Here is a 24139-nt window from a genome sequence, read left to right on the forward strand (position 1 = left end):
TTATAAGTTCATGAGCATAAGAATTCAATGTGTGTGTGTATTTGTGTGTGTGATTATCTGAGATATTTCAAACAAAAAAGTTTAATACAATTTTACTCGTTTTTGCTTCCTTTTCGAGATAAAAATTGTTTTATATCAAACCTGTCATAGCGTGTTTTGGGAAAGCCTTTGATTGAATTTCCAATATTCTCAGTCAATTTAGAGAGCAGTGTATTATGATAAATTATTCAAAGAATTTTAATTTTGTTCTTTAAATGTATAGAAATTTGATCCGAACATATATAACATTGAAAAATTCCTTTGCAGAATGAAGAAATGTTACAAATGTAACTTTTCGTTCTGTAAAAGAATGTTTCAATATTACATTTGTTCGAATCAAATTTCTGCTACAATTTCAGCCAACTTTTAAATAAATGTAAAAAAAAAACTCTCCAACTAATCTGACTGATTGTTAGTTCATTTTATTTATGTACTTACTTCACCCAATTTTTAAAATAACAGGATAAACAAAGATATTAAATATATTAATATCAAATGGAGAGAAAATATGGAATAAATTAACAAAACGAAACTAAGACCAACAAAAGGTACAATAAAATGACAAATAGAAAAACTGAAATACCAAATGGAATATCACAACATTTACTTGTTTTTAATTCAGAAGATAATTCCATTCAAAAGTCGATGTCACTATCAGTACGTCTACAGAGACCCACCAGATGTGATCACAGCGATGATACCGATGATTATTATGATTACAAGTCCTAGAATTAGACGAGGCCTGCAGAACTCGCAAAGTAGGGGAACTATCACGTCAGCCTCACTCCACTTTTATTGGGGATGATCGACTTCCGCCCCGAGAATGTTGATGCGGCCGAGCGTAACTAGAACGCCATGACCGCACAGGTAGAAAAGGTGGGTGGGGTAAAAGAGGGGAGGAAAGCAGTCGCTCTCAAGAGCTACAGTTCTGCAGGCCCGAATTAGATTTTCCAGAAAGATGTTTGAAAAACGTTCAAGGGAGGAAGCAATAAGTTAGTAATTTTTTATGTTTTTGCCTCTGATAGTTACATTTATTACTTAACAGTTATGTAAGTTAGTTATGTATTAAGTTCCTTCAGCTACTGTCACACATGAATAACTCAATAGTTAATTTTTAAATCATAATGGGGTTATGGAATAAACAATTTAATAAAACTCTCATTTTCTTTTTTCCTCCATTTGGTGACTCACTTCTGAGCCGTCCAAATGTACTAAATATTAGTAAATGAATGTTCATGATTTAAAAAAGTTATTTTTCTCCTTTAAACTACATTACATTATAATAATTATATTTCCGTGATATATTATGTTATATTATAAACGCTATATAAATAAGCACAAGATATGTTTGAATTAGAGAATTTAGTTTCTTATAGGTGCTTGCTTGTAAAGCACATCAAATTGTGTTAAACCAACAGTAACAAAATGACTAACTATAGTGATATCTGTAAAAAGCGTGTATTCGAGGAAGTGTTTTCAGCAGTGAAGTGAACCTAACAGCTAAAAAATCACTCAATTTAAGCAGGCGATAAGTAATGGCAGAAAACTGTTGGAGTTGCAATTTAGTACCTCACGTTACGGTAAGCCTACATTGATTGTACCGACTATATATGCCGATGACCAATATATAGGTTATATTACAAAAATATTGTTTCTTCCATCATTGTCACGTGATCTGGGTGTTGTGAGATTGAGAATCATTTGGGTCGTTCCTGTGAGTGTGTTAGACTGAAAACAGCATGACAAGATTCAGGACTACCGCATTGACCTCTGCTAAGTGACATAAGAAAGCCATATTAAGAACATGTGAAAGTTCAAGCGTTACGTCTTTTTTATACGAGTTTCATAATTTTTCGTATAGTTATTACTCGTATATTAAATAATACTTTTAGAGCTCTTATGAATAACTGATAATAATAATGAATCATACAATGTTCAGAACAAAGGTTTAAATTCCCAAAGCAATTGCGCACTGTAAGAACTACTTTAACAAAGAAATACAAAAGTTAATCGTATTAAAATACATCTATGCCAGTACATTATTTTCTGTAGATATCAAGTATGGACATTACTGCTTCTACAAACGAGAAAAAGAGAAGTTTGAGAATTTAAATTTTCAAGAATTCTCGCAGGAATGACTCCAACTAACCTTAAATGTGAGGACATAATCCAATCAACACTTAAAATTAATAGTATTACATCCATTAATGAGAATAGAATTAAATCACATAATCAGACAAGAATAGATCAAAGTCATAATTCACATTACGAAATTAGTGTCAATAAATTACATGTATTATCTCATTATAAATGATAGCGATTAAAATGAACAATATATTGACTAGAGATTTGCGAAATGTATCCCTACAGTTAATTTAGTTCTTAATTCTGACCCAAGTTCGCATGCTCGCGGCATTACGTTTATGATGCCATTATTGTAGTGGGAGTTTCTTCGTACGCATTTTTGCGTTTGTATCTAACACACTAATTACCGCTTAAATCAGCGGTCATCAGCACAGAGCACCCTGAGGCTAGCGTCACTTACCCGCGGAGAACACACTGCACTATAGTGCATTTGTAGCTGCTAGCGGGTATGCTCTCTACCTCTTCCTGCTGCACGAAGGGGCACATGGGACGGCTCCGCTTACCCTTTACCCATTTCAGCGAGTGCTGATGACCACTGGCTTAAATAGAATGTGTCGCAAACAATTTTGTCAACATTAACTACTGTACTATTACAGCTTGAATATTTAAAACCTAATATATTTTGTATCACTTCAATGGAAAGAGATTTATATTATATAAAACACTGTATTAACATGCATATCACAATCATTTTAGACAGAAGCGAATTATAAAGTATTACAAACACAGCAAACTCCCGTGTATCAGAGTTAGTGAACAGTGAGAGATGGATGCATTTTCGAAGAACAGGCATATTAAAACTAATAGAAAATTTACCTCTGTCCCTATTTACTCCTGTTCCACAATACGTTTTTTCGGGTTTCTGACTCGTTTCTTACGACGTAGAGCACAGATAACACAACCTAATAAAAAGTTTATCTCTATTCCTACTTACCCCTATTCTAAAATATTCCTTCTCCAGCTTTCATTCGTTTCGTAGCAAGAAGAACACTAAATAGGAAATTTACCTCCGTTTCTATTTACCCATACTCAGAATATTCCTTCTAGACTTTTTCATTCGTTTCCCGCCACGAATATGGATAATACAACTCAATAGTAAATTTATGTCTCTTCCTATTTACATCTACTCAAAAACACGGGTAATACAAATCAATAATAAATTTATCTCTATTCCTATTTACCTCTATTCCAAAATATTTCTTATCGAGTTTCTCATTCGTTTTTCACTACGAAAGACTCGAACAATACAACTTGATAGTAAATTTACCTTTATTTCTATTTAACTCTATTCCAAACTATTCATTCTCGAATTTCTCATCAGTTTCTCACCACTAGGAACATGGATGATACAACTTAATAGTAAATTCACCTCTATTCATATTTACCCCTATTGCAAAATATTACTTTTAGACTTTCTTATCCGTTCTTCACCATGAACACGGAACATACGACTTAGTAGTAAATTTACCACTTTCTCTATTTATCCCTATTCCAAAAAGGCCTACTATTTCTCGATTATTTCATCAGTTTTCCAGCCATAAAAACAGGGCAGAATTGCAATTATTTAAGACTGTAATTAGTTAAACAGAGAATTCTCAATTTTAAACACTACACATACAAATGACATTGAATATAATGTTTGACTAAAGTTGCAAATAAATATTAATAGGAACTTGTCATGAGCGAAACAGTGTCAAGAGAACTAGCTTTCTTATTGCGAGCCGAAAAATTAGGAAAACCGAATTTAACCCACTCACGAAACGGTAACTGAAAGTTTATTACAGTTAAAATTGTCAAGAATATTTCTATTTTACTTAGAGTACTGCATATCAATAAATTCTCCACATACGAAATTGAGAAGAGTTTTATCGAAGGACATAATATAGCAATTTCTTAAACTGTTATTATTATCCCAGAAAGATTTTGTAGTTAAATATAAGTATTCAGTTTCTCAGTTTCTTTATTCGAGGAAATACAGATAGTTTTACCTGCGATAATTTCTTAATGGACTGCCAGAAATAATTTAATTTAATATAATTTAAAAATTATATATAAAAATTATGTTTATATGATACACTGTTAGCTTTGTTTTGTGGTGCATGACATAACACTAATGAAGAGTTTATTTATTATATAATTTAATGACACGCAACTTGATGCGTCTGTCATTTGTTGTGAAGATAAATGATAGGACGATGAGTGGAGAATTAGTAGCGCAGTAGGCGTGGTGAGTGTAAAGATTTTATCTTTGAATTTGCCGGAAGGTATGTACCGAGACGCTGGAAATTAAGTCAGGAAATCAATCCTGGTTTCATACCCGGATCGCCTGATTATATAAAGGAGAAATAAGTCTAACATATTACAAATAGAATATCTGTAACATTATTCCTCACTGAATGACTTATCTGATCGTTACCATACTTAAGCTGCTGCTGGGTAATGTGGTTATTGAGTTTTTACTTTCCCAAGAGAAGTATAAAGGTAATGTATTGTAGTGCTGAAAAATCTATTTTCGATTTTCACGGGTAAACGTGTTGTCACCGTGTCTAATACCGAAAAAAGTGTTTTGACCACATGCAGTCTGCGTGCAGCCATTTCTTCTAAATTACTGTACTATTTCTTTTTCATATTCACTATATGTAAGGGAATTTATCGGGGAATATTGCACGTGAAATGTGGTAATTTCCAGTGAAAAATTAATTAGTTAGTATTTGAAATCAAGACTGACGATAGCGAAGCTCTGGGAGAAACATAAAATACAATTCAAGATTTTTATTGTGTAGTTTCACCTACGATACTACTACAGAAGAATCGATGTGCTTATATGCAGATATGAAGTCTGTTGAACTTCTACTGTTTGAATATCATGTACTTTATATCCGAAGACAATACCTTATTGCGCATGCTATATATTGTAAAATAACGAAGTATATGTACTGTTTTTCAAAAGAACTGTTGCTACAAATGTTTCATTAAGTTCACACATCTGATATATTCAAGACTTTAGTTTCTGTATATAAGTGTTTGTTATTAAGTTATTATGATTAGTCTAAACCAGGGCTGCAGAACTGGGGAAGAGAGGGGTGGAAGCATGGGGAAAGAGTTTGTTCCCCGTCCACAATCCCCCGGCCTTGACTTACATATCTGTGACGTCCGCAAGCACACTGAATACATATTTTCTCTCCCCTACCATATCCAAGACGTGTGGGGGTGAAAGAAAGGCATGAGTCACGTGTTGCGACTTGTGGCGTGTGCTACAATTGTAGCACAATTTTGCATCCCTGGTCTACACTATGTAGCGCTAATATACTCCATGTAAAACAGAGTTTAAAATTTTGGAATAAATACCACCACCACCAGCACTACCACCTATGACAGGTCTAAAAAAATATAATTTCACCAATTTATTAGAGCAGCTGTTATGTTTTTCATAATTTACATTTAGCCTTCCATCACAATTATTTCTCTTTGTATTTTATTCTTTAAATTTCTCCTTATTTCCTCTGCGTTTTATTAAGCCTTTCATTTTGACGAGTAACATCAATTCATTTCAAATAGAATCTTCAGCAGGGCTACTTAAAATGTTGACTTCAATAATTATGTTATATAAGGAAAAATTGATTCTCATATTCTCATGTATGAGATTCTAAGCCACCATTTTAAAAGCAGATGTTGCGATACAATTTTTATAATATTTTAATGCTATAAATTTCATTTACTTTTATCATGACTTGCATTACATTTGTTTATTATTTTATCTGAATGCCGAATTATTTATCACCACCACAACCATCATCATCATCATCTTACCGGGTAGTTTCATTTTTATTAAAGATCCGCGCTAATTATGAACATTATTGTTCTAATTTGCTCTCTTCATATAAATATCTATGTTGTAAGTTTTCTTAGATTAGGAAATTCGAGACGTGCTTTCCTATTTGTTTTCAGTTTTAACTTTCACCTATAATGACACCATGTGACTCCTGTGTAGAGGACGAAAAAGGGCAACAGTTAAAAATGAGACTGCAATTCAGAAGGAAACAAAATAGATGGAGACAAAATTTAAAGGGTTTATTTATATGAAGGGGCTGCAAAGCTTAAATGAAAGAGAAAAAGAAGGAAATGTCATTATCAAGTAAAATAGGAGTGTGTAAAATTAAATACCAAAATACAATGTCACAGACGACATAGGCCTAGGCAGCAAAGAAACTATCCGGAAGAAAATTTGAACTTGTTTACCTTTAGCTTAATGGCCTAGTCGAAATTTTATAATAAAATTATACAAGTGACATTAATCTGTACTTACGTTTTATTGTGATCAGAGAATTAACTACATAGTGGTTAGATGACAATTTAAGCTCATGTACACTAAACACGTTAATCTACATATATGAAAAGTTTAAATTTAATTTCGTGGAAAGAAATTATACCAGGTGATCGAGAATCTAAATACAAAACAGTTTCCTTAATGCTTTCTATAGCACTAACACTCAATGATTTTTTGAGAAGCAAACAGGTTGCTCTAAATGCAGATGATAAATGTGATGATTACAACTCTTCTATAATCCTGTCTTGAATAGATTATGTATGGTTGTCATGTGTGTACTTTTTAAGAATTCAAAATACATATTTTGTACTGTAAATTGAATTAAACAAAGTTCTGAAATACAGGCCACATGACTTAACTTTGCTCCGTGCGTCTGGAATTGAAGCGAAGATAGAGATAACTTTAAAGTTAAGTGGCAATTTGAACGAGGAGAAACTTTTCCTTCTCACTTATCAGCCACAGTTTAGAAGGCAGACTCATACCACTTTCCACGAGTGTACACCTTAAGGTGGTGTGAGGGAACAAGCGCCTTACAAGGGCATAAGCTGGGATGCGAGCGTGTGGACGACCTCAAGATCCATCGCATTAATAAATATGTATGAGGTCCCGCTCATGTAAATAATTCCCCAGCCTCATCAAGCAACAACACCCAGCGTTCGAGGGCCCTTCGTTCACAAAACAAAGACTAGGAAATGATAGAATATAAATATTTTGTATTAATTTTGTTATGAAAAGATCTGATGGCTTGGATGAAAAAGTTGATGGGGTGGAAAAAACGTTGTGAACTTGTTATACGCAGTCTAATTGATTCGTCATAAATTACCAAGCTTATTGGATCATATTAGGCTCTGCAATGGATGTAGTGGACGACCTATAAAATTAATTTATCAATGTGTATGTATAATGAGTGGCCTCATAAAATACTCCTAGACTAATTACGTTACAAGCTATGTAGCTCTCAACAACCCAGCGATTTGTACAGCATTTTTAATCTGCCCATTTATGTACACTATGTTAATTCATTTTTCAAATCACTGGAGGGGGGAGGGTAATAGAGGCTTCTATATAGTTGCCTTTTTTTTAAGGACAAGGTGTGGAAAGAATAATTTACAAAGGTAATAAACGACCGCTTCAGTGTACGTATGAATTCCGTCTCTCCTTAATTCCTTCAATCCTCGGCTATATATAACAATTTGCGACAGCAGGATACTCAGAATTCGGAGCGAATTAGGATACATTCTCTGTTATTAGTGGTAATAAATATAACTTATGATTGCTGGGAAAGTCACAAAATATGATTTTCTGGTGCAATAAGGAGCCTTAAATTGTCATTGCTGAAAGATAAACGAATAATCAAAGAAATATGTGAAACAAAAATAATATAATATGACCGAGGCGAGTGGAGCCGCGGGCGTAATGTGAACTATCGCGATGCGGTATTACGAACGCAGGAGCAGTAGCGCCACGGCTCCGGGCTGCAGGATTCCACTGGCCTTGGTCGAGTAATACGTAGAGTCGAACTTCGATATCTCAAACTGCGTCCGATAATTCGAAATATAAAAAATATGTCAAAAACTCTCAGTTATCATTACGTCACAAACACAATATAGTAACTAACTGCCGCTATGGCTTAATACTACCGTTACTAGTACTGAAAAACTAACTACGATTTTAATATTATCAGTAGACCACGGAAGTTTATGCTCTAAAGAACTTGAAAATATGCATGCAATTATGCAGTAAAAATTGTTTAAATATGCACTAAACTTTAAATATGTACAGTAAAAATACACTATAGGTGTTTATTTGGTCTCATAATATGATATAAATTTATTTTATTTTATTGGGTTATTTTACGACGCTGTATCAACATCTCGGTTATTTAGCGTCTGAATGAAATGAAGGTGATAATACCGGTAACATGAGTCCGGGGTCCAGCACCGAAGGTTACCCAGCATTTGCTCGTATTGGGTTGAGGGAAAACCACGGAAAAAACTTCAACCAGATAACTTGCCCCAACCGGGATTCGAACCCGGGCCACCTGGTTTCGCAGCCAGACGCGCTGACCGTTACTCCACAGGTGTGGACAATATGATATAAATTAAAGGAATTTAAAGTAATACTTAAGGATTTAGAATAACAACTTTCTAGTATTAAAATGAAAACTAAATAGTAAATTATCTCAGTTCACTAGTTTCGATTTCACTGTTAGCTATCTTAGTTATTATAACTAAATTTCTTTCGGCGTGCGGGTGGTTAAACTTGTAAGATCAATCCTGCACTGGTTCTTAGCTTGGTTGCGCAGTAAAACTTGTTGAAATAAAAATTTACAGTTCACGTGACTTCATTGTCGCAGATGTTTGAATACAGTCAGCTTTAATTCTATGAGAGCGCACTAGCAGCATTGTCGTTGCAACAGTTTCGTGACTTCGGCAATTCGTAACTTTGTTGTCGTAGAGTTCTAAATACATCCATTTTTGATTCTGCGATATCAGAGTTTAAAGTCTGAATGATATCTAATCAATGCGTATTTTCGCCTTAGCTTCTGAAACATTACACTTACTCGTACGTGGAAAAATAAGCCACCATACTAAAAGAAATGTCGGATTTCTTTTGCAGCGAGTGGACTAAAATAACATTGTCGTGAAATAAAAGTCTTTGCCTGTGGTTAATTAAAGAAAGCGCGTTGATAATGCACACAGCTAGCCTCTTGTTAAAGTAGAAAATGACCCAACTTACACAATAGGGAGAAGTATCCATTGTCGCCGCAGCAATTACATGTCCTTAAGATACTAGTAAAGGGCTTTGTATGGAGTGTGGCATTGTACGGGGCAGAAACATGGAGCTTACGACGAAGTGAAGAGAAGCGACTAGAAGCATTTGAAATGTGGATATGGAGAAGAATGGAACGTGTGAAGTGGACTGACAGAATAAGAAATGAAGAGTGGGTGGAGAAAGAATGATGCTGAAACTAATCAGGTAGAGGAAAAGGAATTGGTTGGGTCACTGAATTAGAATAAACTGACTACAGAAGGATGCACTGGAAGGAATGGTGAACAGGAGAAGAGTTCGGGGCAGAAGAAGATATTAGACGATGGACGACATTAAGATATATGGATTATATGAGGAGACAAAGAGGAAGACAGAAATTAGGAAAGATTAAAGAAAGCTGGGTTTGCAGTGAAAGACCTGCCCTTGGGCAGAACAATGAATGAAAATGAACAGTAATTAACTAATTATTGCTTTTATGTCTCACATAATTTTTATATTTCTTGAGAATTTTTCTTATTCCTATCATAGAGAAGTTTTTAAATCTATACTAATAATAAATCTGTAACCAAAATTTTTCTGGTAATTTTCGCTTTTCCAAAAATTATTGATGTTAACATATATAATTAACCATCCTGAGACCAAAAATAGCTTTTTTAAAATGTCTGTCACCTTTTCACGTAATAATAGCTGAACCGATTTCTATGAAAATTTAAATATAGATTAAGTTCGTTCTAACTTAGATCTCAGCCTATATGACATTCAAAATACTTTATTTAAAACAGAGGTTGTAAAGGAACCTGAATTAAATAAATCGAAGTATCACGCTTATTGATTTTTATGAAAAATGTTACATAACAGGAGCTTCTTTAAACACAGTTTCCGACAAGTTTTATTCCATGCAAAAGTTTGGTAGGACTGATATTTAACGAGATAGTTACACGAGTTTCAAAATAACAGTACGTTTTATCAGAGCCGCCTCAGACTAATACGTTACAATAAAATGAAAACAAATGACTCCGTATATTTAAAGTGGCCTTGCACTCAACAAACGGAGAATATTAATCATTTAAGAGTATTTTTATACGGATATAAGTATTCTATGATGGGAATATATAAATGTATAAATGTTATCAGGAACAGATGCATTATAAGACCCATCCTAAATATAAAAATATGCAAAGCTGCAAAAAAGGTGAACGGAAGTAACGTTTGAATCAATTAAATTATCCTTCATTGCCTTTTGCTCTTCCATAAATGAAATGCATGAGCAAGTTGCGAGAGAAGTTTCAAGATTTTAATCAGTCAAAATATCATTTACGATGCCAACTCGCTTGTTTATGAGAAATCATCAACATTTGCAGGAACAGGTCGTCTGCAACCAAACTTCAAACGGATGGCCTTGAGTTCGATTCTAGCTAGCTACACTGATTAACATATCCAGGTCTGTAACTACCAAACAGAACGTTTCTGAACATAGGTTCCTATATGAAAGTTGTTCATAATTGTCTCCTCTATTATCCCTAAGAATTTGTAACATAGTCACTGAATCACTCTGTATTATGAAGTTATTAACCACAAGGCTCTGACTTGTTGAAGTTAAATGCGAGGAGTATGAAGACAGAACTGAAAAGAGTTAAAAAATTTCAAATCACAATAATACCTTTACAATCGCAAACATACTCACAATAACAATCACGAACAGCATAAACGTTTCTGGCAATTATAAGAATTCAATTAAATCAGGGTGCGAATTAACGGGGGGAATGGGAGGGATTTCCCTCTGTTGGAAAGTTATTGCCCCCTCATAAATTCATATGAATATCCGTGCCAGGGATAACTTCTATCCTCCCTCACAAAATATAATTATTTTAATACGAGTATACTTTATAAAATATAAAGAAAGCCAAGGAAATAATACTGATGTATTTTCATCACTGGCAACCTGACAACAATAAAAAACTTAGGAATTATACATGTTATCTTAAGCCTGCTCATGGATATAATTACATTAATTACTATTATGATCAGGATGCAAGACAAGCAACTCAGTGCGACCAAGCGTTGAGCCACATCGAATGAGGATTATGATAATTTTATGTATAGTATTCTCTATCTAGGATTCTATGTCCCCCTCATCAGAAATCTTAATTCGCATCTTGTCACTTTTTCACTAACAATGCACACGATATACAATCTCTTCACTAAAAGCGTTGAGCACTTTTAAAAAAAGTAACAATGACAAATTTCTTTAAAGACTCTATTCCTGAACTCTTTCTTACACAAAATTAAATATATACCGTAGTAAAAGAAATTATTTTTCAATTTCTTTCCCAGAAGAATTAATTCCAGTTTGGAATATTATTATATCCAATCAAAATACTCTTTAGGCACAAGTGTCAGATTTTGAAGATATCTACCACAGTTTAGTATATATAGTCACGAAGCTCAATACAGAGGGAATATGCATCCATAGATAGTTGCTATCCACTAGGATCGCTAATATCGCCTCATCACAGACAATGCGAAATAGTACCGGCACAGTCTATTGTTCCTAGTACCCTCACAACTCAAGCTTCGTGACTGAATATACTAGACTGTGATATATACATTAATTATGGTACTTTATAAAATTAATTTAACTGTGGCCGTTACGGAGATAGGGCAAAGTAAAATGATTATATTTTTCTGTGAAGATTTTACTTTTCTATTGAATACACTAAAATTGGAAAACCTTTCACATCTGGTGGTCAAAGCATAGCCTTTAATTTTGCCTTTTGGTTGTATGATTCTGTAATTAAATTACACCCAGAACTTCTAATATGTAACCCACTGAAATGTAATAAGAAAATTAAAAATGTGTTAGTCTTAAATTTGATTAAGTACATTTATATGTGTATAAATCAATCACTCTATATTACATTTTGTATTATATAATTTCGAATTTTTTTTTGTATAAACTAATATATACTTCTTATTTTTATTTCGTTTTTCTGTCTTAGTCGATTAACACACAAAATTATGTACATTCTCTTCCATGTTAATGTTATATTATATATGATTTAATTGTAGCTCCTACTTTATTTGAATTTCTAGTTTATTTCTATACTTCTATTGTATTAAAATACAATATTTCTGAACTGCGATCGAACACGCATCTGCTCATTCCTCCTCAAATTTATTAACCATTGTTACATCCTCTTTTTTATACTTATGTATTATTTTATTCCTTTCGTATTTTGTATTTGTACTTTGTATTATCTGTATTTTTTGTATTAATTTACAAAATGAAAATATGTATGAAATTTGAAATTGGAAGCCGTAAAGCTGATATTTTAATCACAAAGTGTAACAGGGGACTCCAACACACCTAGATTGTGGGCGTAAACAGTCAATATTCAAAATATTACTTTTCAATAATGCTCCTGATTTCAAAAATCTATTAAAAAGACAACAACAAACACGCAGACAACATCATATATTGGCACAGATACGTAGATGACATACTAATACTATACAAAGGAAACAAAAGACAGATCCAAAACCTACATCAACACATAAACAAAATACACCCAAAAATGCACTACACATTAGACATTGAAAACATCAAATCCATAAATTTTCCAGACATGACAATAACAAAAGTAGACAACAAACACACATTCAAAGTATACAGAAAACCCACAACAACAACAACAACAACACACATACACAACACATCCAACCACCCCACACAACACAAACAAGCTGCATTTCGAACAATGGTACACAGACTACTCAACATACCAATGAACCAACAGGATTACAACGAAGAACTAAACACAATCAAATACATAGCACAAGAAAACGGACACAACCCTAACATAATAGACAACATAATACGTAAGACAAAACAAAACCACAAAAAACAGAAGAATACAACACAAACACAAGAACACAAAAAATACATCACACTAACATACGAAAACAAAAACACGCATAAAGTTGCAACCTCATTCAAGAAATTAAACTACAACATCGCATACAGAACAAATAACACTCTACAAAAACATCTCAGCACACAAACAACACAAACAAACAAATACAGCCACACAGGCGTATACAAACTCAAATGTAATACCTGCAACAACTTCTATATAGGACAGACAGGCAGATCATTTCAAACACGTTACAAAGAACACATCACAGCCATAACAAAATTACAAAACACCTCCACATATGCAGAACACATCACAAATGCCAACCACACCTACAGAGACATCAATACAGACATGGAAATACTGCACATCCAATCAAAAAGCCAGAAACTCAACATACTAGAACAATATGAAATATACAGACACACGAAAACACACCCCCAACGATATTCTCAACACACAACTCAATTTCAAAACACATACACTCTTTGACTCTACACTACGAACGCACTCACACAGGAAGCAAGAGGCGCCAAGACCAACAACGACCAGTTCCGAAGATGACCGAAAATAGGTCGAAACATGTGAACAAGGTACGTTAAAATTTAACACAAGAAAGTTCTTATCATACATATTCCGAAAAAAATGCTTTTAACACAGAAAATTTAAAGTTCAATTATTGTGATATGTTTTCTTCTTCTTCTTTTTTTCTTTTATTTTACTCTGCTTTTCAATAAAATGTATTAACATTAACTTATGTGGAATGCCCCCTGAGCACGAGTACGTAACTTACTCTTTCTGGGGATATTAGAGAGTTCTTATATTAAAAAAAATCAATTATGTATCTTTGTTCTGGCAATAAAGTATTATTATTATTATTACTGTTATTATTATTATTATTATTATTATTATTATTATTATTATTATTATTATTATTATAAAACGGTATTTTCTACAAGTTCCTTGACAATGCATCAGATAAAACACACATATATCAAGATCGTCAATAACTGAATAATTTCTTTTACTCTATAGCATTTGTAACGTAAAATAAATCTATATTCTAGTTAGGTCTATATTTGAATTATGCACTTTACTTCCACATTTCTGAACACATTTCCATTTTGCATACAATTACATTCATAAATATAAGAAATATGTTTGAATATACGTAAAAATCATTGGAGCAATATCAGTATACTGACGATAAAAATACTGAATAGCAGAAAATAGTAAATCACAAAAATAAAACAAGGACATGAAAGTACAGAACCTTGTATCTCACGTGTACAAGTCTATATCATTAATCATTCCTCTATCCCGGATATTAGCGCACAACCTGCAAATTATGCGACTGAAAGAGAAGACGATCTTGAGACTGACGACCGAAAGAGAGACCTTTTCGGACCACTGAAAGACGATTTTGAAACGCCCATAAAAGAGCTTGAATAACTGTAGCCGCAATAGATTTTAGAGTTTAATGTTTGAAATAAACCGAGATAAAAACGAAATAGGGAAAACAGTTTAAAGTAGTAATATATAATAATGGACATTATAATAGTAATGATTTAAAAATGTACAATCACTTCGATTACCATTATTATTATTATTATTATTATTATTATTATTATTATTATTATTATTATTATTATTATTATTATTATTATTATTATTATTATTATTATTACAATAATTATTTTCGTGATATGTCAATTAAACCGAGATCTTCTGTTTCTTATTCTAATCTCATAAAATTATAAGTCGTTTTAAAATAGTAATGAAATAATAACAAAATAATTATTTATTTAATATCCCCTTAAAATGATTACTTTTAATATATATTGCTTTAATTAACACAAGTGTGCAAATATTCAATGCACATATTTTACATTGCGAGTAAAAACTGACAAAAGAAGCCTAGTTTTCCTTAAATTTTATTATCATGATTAACACAATTATTATTTTTATCTTCATCATTATCCTGAGTAAATTTTATTGCAGTCTAATTCAGGAATTCATACTCGTATAGCAATGCAAATTCCGTACTTTTTATTTTCTTGTTTACTTGGACATTAAATTCTACATTCATACCAACCATGCCCGAGGCGAGGGTCGAACCTAGAGTTGGCGTGTGCTAGCCGTTAAACTAAATTACTTCTCTCTGTCAGGGGTCGAACCATGACTGTCAAGTTGTTACTCTTGTCTGATCTACTACTGTGTACAGCTACGAATACCCAAGAGGTAACAAAAGTAACACGTGTATTACCAAAGGGAATGCATATTTTAAATCGGAATACAGAAGGGGCATTTTATGAATTCCTGTCCGCACTACATTTCAATTTGAAAGATACATTTCTGTTCTGTTTTCCTCTCAACATTATACAATCATATATGTATAATCATTACGACTGTTACTTATGATATTGATCTGTCAATATCATTGTTAGAGAAACGGGGAGACAGGTATACAAACCCTATACAGCATGGATATCACACAACTATAAGTGAGATTAAAACATAATTTATTATCTTTCTTCTGCCTCTGTGTGCCGTTGTCTGTTCTTCTCTCTCTTTCTGTCTCCGAATGCTTAGTCTTTCCTGTCTGCCTCCGTCAGCTTATCCCTCTTCGTCTGTCTCTGTCTGCTTACCTCTCCTTCTGCCCCCATATGCTCATATCTCTGTCTGTCTCCGTCTGCTCATTTCTCTCTATCTGTCTCCGTCTGCTTATCTCGCTCTATCTGCCTCCGTCTGCTCATCTTTCCCTGTCTGCATCCGTGTCCTTCTCTCTCTCTTTCTCTCTCTCTCTCCGTCAGCTCATCTCTCTCTAGATCCGTGTCCTTCTCTCTCTCTGTTTCCGTCTGCTCATCTCTCTCTGTCTGTATCCGTGTTCTTATCTCTCTCTGTCTGCTCATCTGTCTCTATCTGCATTCGTGTCCTTTCTCTCTCTCTCTGTCTGCCTTCGTCTGCTCATCTCTATCTGTCTCCGTCATCTCATCTCCCTGTGTGTGCCTCCGTCTGCTCATCTCTCTGTCTGCATCCGTGTCCTTATCTCTATCTGTCTGCCTCCATCTGCTCATCTCTCTCTGTCTGCATCCGTGTCCTTATCTCTCTCTGTCTGTCTCCGTCTGCTCATCTCTGTCTGCATCCGTGTCCTTATCTCTCTCTGTCTGTCTCCGTCTGCTCATATCTTTCTGTCTACATCCGTGTCCTTATCTCTCTCTGTCTGTCTCCGTCTGCTCATCTCTCTGTCTGCATTCGTGTCCTTATCTCTCTCTGTCTGTCTCCGTCTGCTCATATCTTTCTGTCTACATCCGTGTTCTTATCTCTCTCTGTCCGTCTCCGTCTGCTCATCTCTTTCTGTCTACATCCGTGTCCTTATCTCTCTCCGTCTGTCTCCGTCTGCTCATCTCTGTCTGCATCCGTGTCCTTATCTCTCTCTGTCTGTCTCCGTCTGCTCATCTTTTTCTGACTACATCCGTGTCCTTATCTCTCTCTGTCTGTCTCCGTCTGCTCATTTCTCTCTACATGTCTCCGTCTGATCTCTCTCTGTCTGTATCCGTGTCCTTATCTCTCTGTCTCTCCGTCTGCTCATCTGTCTCTGTCTGTCTGCATTTGTGTCCTTATCTCTCTCTGTCTGCCTCCGTCTATTCATCTCTTTCTCTCTGTCTCCTTCTGCTCATTTCTTTCTGTCTGCATCCGTGTCCTTATATATATACCTGTCTCCGCCCTTCTGCTCATCTCTCTGTCTTCATCCGTGTCTCTCTCTGTCTGGCTTCGTCTGCTCATCTCTCTGCGTCTGCGCATAACTCTCCGTCTGTCTTGGTAAGCTTATCTCTCCCTCTATCTCCATCTGCTTATTTCACCCTCTCTCTCCGTCTCCTTCTTTGCGGTCTCTTCTTTCCTATAATTAAGGAATTTTGGCGGTGACAAGGGAATCGGCCGTGTGAACTGACTATGGAAAGAATTAGAATTGTACTCTTTTCGCACCCAAAGTGAACTCACATATCATCACCCACGCAAAGTAAGGAATAAGCAATATATTTCTCGCTCTTGTCGTGTTAACTGTCCTTTCTCGGCCAAATCACATTAACCCATTAACGCCCAAATTATTTTTATTTAAAAATAAACGAAAATAATATAACTATTTCATAAATTTAATCCATAAGATGCCAAGAATATGTTTTGTTTATTTTTCCGTGCACCAAGTAGATATCACTTATGATATCTGCGTATTCATTTGCAATAAAGTAAATATATTTTTTGTGTATTTAATGTAGTATAACCAGAAACATTTATACCAATATAAATAAATTTATTTATGACAGTTTTAGTATTTAATGCAACAATACAATGCTGCAGCCATAATGAAACACATTTATTTTAGTAATATCTGTCTTTATCGAGTGTGGTAAGGCTCAAAGCATCTTTGACAGAGAGTTTCATCACACTTCTTGCGGAATGTTACTGGTCTGCATTATACCATTCCATCCGGCAATGTTTCTGAGAGGGTCGTTTTGCCATGAAATGACCTCTACTATCGATCCTCATACCAAATTTCACTCCTCGAGGTGATGAAATAGGGCACTCCATTCTCTTGCAGTTCGAAAACATTTAGAGATATTGAACACCCAAGCATCGTCGGAAGTCAAGTAGATCCAGGGAATCTCTGTAGACAATCCAACCATTTACCGTACTATAGCCATATCCAGCATTCTGACAAAGAGATCTCAGTATCACTTTTTTCCATGGATTGAAGTGGCATATTTCCCTGCTAACCAATCATGATGGTCCACTCCACCCATGTACTTACCGTATTTCTTTATGACCTGTGAAGTAACGGTTAGCGCATATTGCCACGAAACCAGGTGGCCCGGGTTCGATTCCGGTCGGGGCAAGTTACCTGGTTGAGATTTTTCCGGAGTTTTCTCTCAACCCAATACGAGCAAATGCTGGGTAACTTCCGGTGCTGGACCCCGGACTCATTTCATTGGTATTATTATCTTCATCTCATACAGACGCTAAATAACCTAAGATGTTGATAAAGCGTCATAAAATAACCTACTAAAAAATATAACCTATGGTTGCTGCACACTTATATTCTGTCTTACATTTCTGTTCCACCTGCTTGCGGAAGCCCTGCATCACAGTTTGATCCTACAGGTACACATCTGTTGTCATCCCACTTCACAAACAGAATTTCACTATTAGTGTCAAATGTATAATCGTAGGACTCTCGTACTGCATTCTGTAGTAATTTCGTATCCTGAAGAGTTAAGGCATTCTGTTTTCTCTCACAGTTTCTGGAACCCGGAAACCAAGATCCTAAGGTGGAGCAAAAGGTCTCTATTTCTAAAAAAATTATCAAATTATGTGTCGCGAGCATGAGGATGTACAATGCAATCGAGCATATTCAGCACAACTCTGCTGCCTAAGACTAAGTCGTGCCTATTACTGACGTCATTTCAGCTGTGTCCTTATCAGAGTTTTTTTATACAGGGAATAGAAAACCTCAATGTGATGTTGGCCACAGAAGAAATTAGTCAAAAGTGATACCATCTGACATAATATTACGAAAGAAAATGAAGCAATATATCGTAAAAAAGTAAATCCTCGGCGCTACAGCCCATGAAGGGCCAAGACCGACCAGCCGGCTGCTGACCTCACGTCCACATGCCGAAGCAGAGGTGGACGATTATCCAATCAGAATGAAAGTATCGTGTTGTTAGCACGATGATCCTCCCAGCCGTTATAGCTGGTTTACGAAACCGGATTTTCGCTACCTATCGTACCTCCCTAAGTGCATCACGATGCTGGGTGGGCACCGGTCCCATACACTGGCCGAAATTTCATGACGAAATTTCTTCCCCCATGAGGACTCGAACCAGCGTGCATTCCGTAACGTGAGTCCTAGACAGGATGCCTTAGACTACGACGCCACAGCACGGGACAGCAATATATCGTACCATTACAATATTGAATTTTTTCCTATTTACTGTTATAATATGTTGGTGAAAATAGGATGCATGGTTTTCTTTATTGGTCGAGAAGTATTATTGCATATTTTATAGACCACTGTACTTAGAAGTAAAAAGGAATATATCCATTATGTATACACTGCAGACGTACACCGTATCACATTTATTTCTAATTTAGGTCATACAATAACACGTTCTGGGGATCGAATAGGTGCTAATCATCTTTCAGATGCTAATCTACTTGCAATAGCACAGTACTACTGCCGACAGTCACTTGCTAATATCAACTGTTGCGGTACAGAGTGCAATGACACACCTTTCTCCACTGTTATTTTCACGTGATATCATAAGTGCCCAGCGATCTATTTATAGACCGCAGCCGTTTCAGTTCATATTGCTCCAATCATTTTACATAAATCTGTGTTTTTCTTGTGCGATGCAATAGTAGTAACCTTGACACAACTAAATCACAAATCAATAACAATATCGAGACATTATAATACGGAAAATTAATTATATTCTTTCCACAGTGCGACATCATTTTATACCTAACTAATTCGAACTAAGATACCTTAATGAATTCTTATTTTTGAAGGGGGATAAAATGTTGGCAAGTTTAGTTAACATCTTACATGATATATTTATGATGATCATTAATATTGAATCAATGGGGCACCAATAAAAAAAATCTAATGTAGTCGAGTGTGCAAGGGTCTATAAATAGACCAGTGGGCGTTAATGGGTTAAAGGGCGGTTTGCAGTTAGCAGCAGCTACCCCGCTAGTGGCTAGCTCTCCAACTTATGTAATCTTTCTAACTTCGATTCTTCACATTAATCTTCTAAATTTTAACTTCGATTTTCCTACATTCATCTTACTACTTTCTATCTAATATTTCCCAACATTCATTCCGGCTAGCCTTGTCCACTAATTTTCCCGTGGTGGAGTCTCTATTGCCAAAAATAGCGGGCCAGACCTGCCGAGTCACAATAGTAGAGGTTTAATCTTATCTGTAGATGACGTTACAGAGGAGTACGTAACAAACAGCATTCAATATAATAACACTTGAAATTTAACAAAACTCAAAAATCTTGAAAGCTAGCTAAAATCTAAACTAATATACATTTCAAAATCTCGTGCCTATGTATTTCATTCCGAATACGTACATAGGGTATAACGAAAAATGTAGGCAAAACTTCAGGTATGGTTTCCTCATTATGAACTTAGGTCCGGAAATGCTTGGTTTCTGAGTAGGGCTTACAAGTATGATCATAGTGCACTCCAGTATCTTTCTTTGCTGGAGTTATTTCGATCCATTCTATTTACATTTCCTCAGATGAACTATTGAAAATGCCCATTTCCTCCCTGAATACGGGCCGCAGCTCGTCTCATCAAAATCCGAATAAGCTTCCAAATTCCTGGCATAGTTCTTATCGTCTGACAGCCTAACAGAATCCGCTGACGGAGAGTTCCTTCAGAAGTGGAATACATTAACGAATTTAAGTGTCCCACAGAAAGAAATCCAATGGATTGAAAACTGGTGGCCGTGGAGGCCAAGCATGTTCGGATCTCGATGAGACGACAAGCTGCGTCCTGTGTTCAGGCAGGAGACCGGGATTTTGAACATTTAATCTAAGAAAATGCAAACATAATGAATATTAATATTAATATTAATAATAATAATAATAATAATAATAATAATAATAATAATAATAATAATAATAATTCTGTCTCTGTACAGCGAATTCCACTAAACTAATGTTCATATTTGAAAGTCCTATTCAGAAACCAACCATTTCCGGACCCATGTTGATAGAACTATCTTTTCTTCTATACGTATGAGGCATCCATACCTGAAGTTTTGCCCACTCTTTTCGTTACACCTTGTATATCAAACTCTTATACGTTGGGCATAGCAACCGATTGAAAATAAGATATAGGCAATTGTTGCATGTTTTCCGTAATAATTTAACAATGTGTAAAATATATATTATTGAATAAAATAAATTAGGCCTACATAGATATAAAACTCTTTATTTTCTATTTAAAAAATTACATATAGGTAGTGTATGTGTTTTCCGTCCTTTATAGGTATTGTGTTAATCGCATTTGACGACATTACACGCCGACGTTACTTACCTACGTTTTGTGTCTAGCGCAGGCTCGTAAATAAACGTTATTCAATGTTAAAATAATATAATTGAGAACAAATTACATGGACTACCTAGTAGGAAAAGACACTTCTAGAGATTATATTCATCTATATCCCATAAGCGCAACGGGAAAATGATATTATATGGGACGATCCACGAGACTAACTAATTTGCGAGGCAGAAACGGGGAAAATAACACACCCCTTGAAACGAGATGATTATGATCATAATTAAGATAATAATAATAATAATAATAATAATAATAATAATAATAATAATAATAAAGCCAGTAAGTAAGTAATAATAATAATAACAATAATAATAATAAAGCCAGTAAGTAATAATAATAATAATAATAATAATAATAATAATAATAATAATAATAATAATAATAATAATAAATTATAGGCCTATTCTACTTTAAGTGGTGAACTCATTATCTCGTTTTGACTTTAATATTAGATTTCGAAACAACATTGGACATTAAAAGGTAGCGAGACACCCTGATCATTTGATCACCATAGCGCAGAACCTCCGCCCGAGACAAACCAGGATAAAAAAGACAAAGAACACAGACCTATCCACTAAGGAAGGCAGGTAAATCTCTATTTACATATTTTACTGCCGTGTACTCTATATTTGACAATTAATTAAATCAATTTTCAATTCTAAATACAAATTCCAAGCGACTTAGAGTTCATATTGTGTGTTGGGAGGCGCGTGCCCTTGTAATGACAACAGACTCTCAAGCAATGGAATGCACACCAGCTGTAAGGGAAGTGGCACACAAGAAACATAGAATCAAAATGCCAGTCTCGATGTGTCTGGCACCTCACCTGACAGCAAGGAACTGGGTTCGTAATGAACACAAAAACTCATTCTTCCCATTCGGAATGCTGTCACTATATTCCGTTCCTTTAATTACTTTGTACTCTTGTCTGTTTATGTATGCATACTCGAGCTCGCCTGTTACAATGTCCATATAATTATATCCAAGTCAGACATAGCTTGGTGAATATGCAAACTCGGTGCCGTAATAAAATTACCGGCCCGCTAACGTCCTCGGGATGTGCCATACCTTCATGTTCTTCAGGTTCATAGACATCCAGACCAGGCCTAACCCATGCTCTGTTCCTATGGCTTTGATAGTCTGATATTTGCCGGGGCGATTGAGTTGGGTGGAACATCTTACACGAATGCGAGAAACAGTAATTAAATTATGCGAATAATATTTTTATTAGAGCACCTGAGGAAAAAACATTTCAAAGTGGAAATAATATAACTCTCTAGATTTTAACAGCTATTCCTTGGATAGAACAACAGCAAAATTCCAATACCATATTAGTCCCAAATTAACACTTTTTTTCATAAAAAAAACTTTCCCCTGAATGTCAACAGTGTTTTCCTGGAAAAACATCATCTGTAGGATCCTGACTTTTACTCTTGTTATTAAAGAGGAATGATTTATCCCTTTGTAGTTTTTAAATAAAATGGTTTCCCTGCAAATGAAAAATAAAAGGATTGACATGCTTCGTTATTTCCTACCACTACGAAGTCTAGCAACCCTATCAAGTGCGGACGTGTATTCGTATGTTATCCGGAGATGCGCCGTTGCCAAACTACGCAGACTTTTAGCATAATTTTCTAATTAACCTATCATTTAATTACAAAAGGCATAATAATTTCTATTTATCTTAATGTTATATTTTATTTCCGTCTTCAAAGTACACAGTTATGTCCACTTCCAGTCTGTATAGTGTTCGAGAATCAGATGAAAAGAAGGACGATGGAGGTCATCAGACATCTCTGCACTCCAATAGCCATGGCCCGCTCCTGTAATTCGCTGCCGCTGGAAATCAGGGGTAGTCATAGTCTTCAGTCGTTTAAAATTAGGTTGTTTAGAAATATTTTAAATGCACGGAATTAATTTGTTATATATAATTTTTATTATTATTATATTATTATTATTATTATTATTATTATTATTTTAAACATTTATTACTTTGTTTTTTCCACCAATACTAAAATCTAGGCAATTGTAATTGTCTCAATGTACCCCATGCTGATTATACTAATTGTACTATTCCTTTAGTTGTGTGATTATATTCATATATATTAATTCCTTTCTTTTAAATTAATACTTATATACCAGAATGTATTTTCCTGTTTGTGGTTATACTCATATGTATTCAATCTCTCTTTTTTATTTTATTTTATTTATTATTATTATTATTATTATTATTATTATTATTATTATTATTATTATTATTATTATTATATAAAGATGTGTATTGGATAGAACATGGAGCATTCCTAAACAAACACAAATAGGGTTTTTGTTCACCCGTCACAAAATGAGTTACTTGTCAACTGTGTTGTCCAGCTAAGCCTACCCCGCGTATTTATTGTTCTGCAGTCATCAAATCCGTATGCCATAATTCTGGTAGTGGTTTGCCGTATCTCACTGATCTACATGAGTCGTCATGTTCCAGTCGGGTAAACAGGAACCTGTGGAGTTTCCGTGCCTCTAATGCACATCTATGAGTCGTCTAGAATCCACTACTACCGCCATTTACCAGTCTGGAATAACCTCTAGGAATATCCACCATGACGGACGTTCGATTCTTTATTGGAAGTCAAATATGATATCCACTAGGATTGCTTGTGATTTTCCTGCATTGAGAGTCAATCCGAACTTTCTGGTCGTCCTACGGTTGGGGAAAATTTGGAAAAAACCCAACTAGGTGATTGTCTCAAGCGGGAATCGAACCTACTCCCGAGCGCAACTCCGGATCAGCAGGAGTCACCGCCTGAGC

The 24139-nt window shown here is 34.9% G+C and overlaps 1 protein-coding gene across 1 annotated transcript in view; it reads left to right on the plus strand.

The window, feature by feature from the left end:
* sr (stripe) overlaps window positions 1-24139 on the plus strand; it is a 1127550-nt gene that overhangs the window by 395593 nt on the left and 707818 nt on the right. The window lies entirely within an intron of this gene.

This window comes from Periplaneta americana, chromosome 4 (assembly GCF_040183065.1).
Source record: "Periplaneta americana isolate PAMFEO1 chromosome 4, P.americana_PAMFEO1_priV1, whole genome shotgun sequence".
Classification (NCBI taxonomy): Eukaryota; Metazoa; Arthropoda; class Insecta; order Blattodea; family Blattidae; genus Periplaneta; species Periplaneta americana.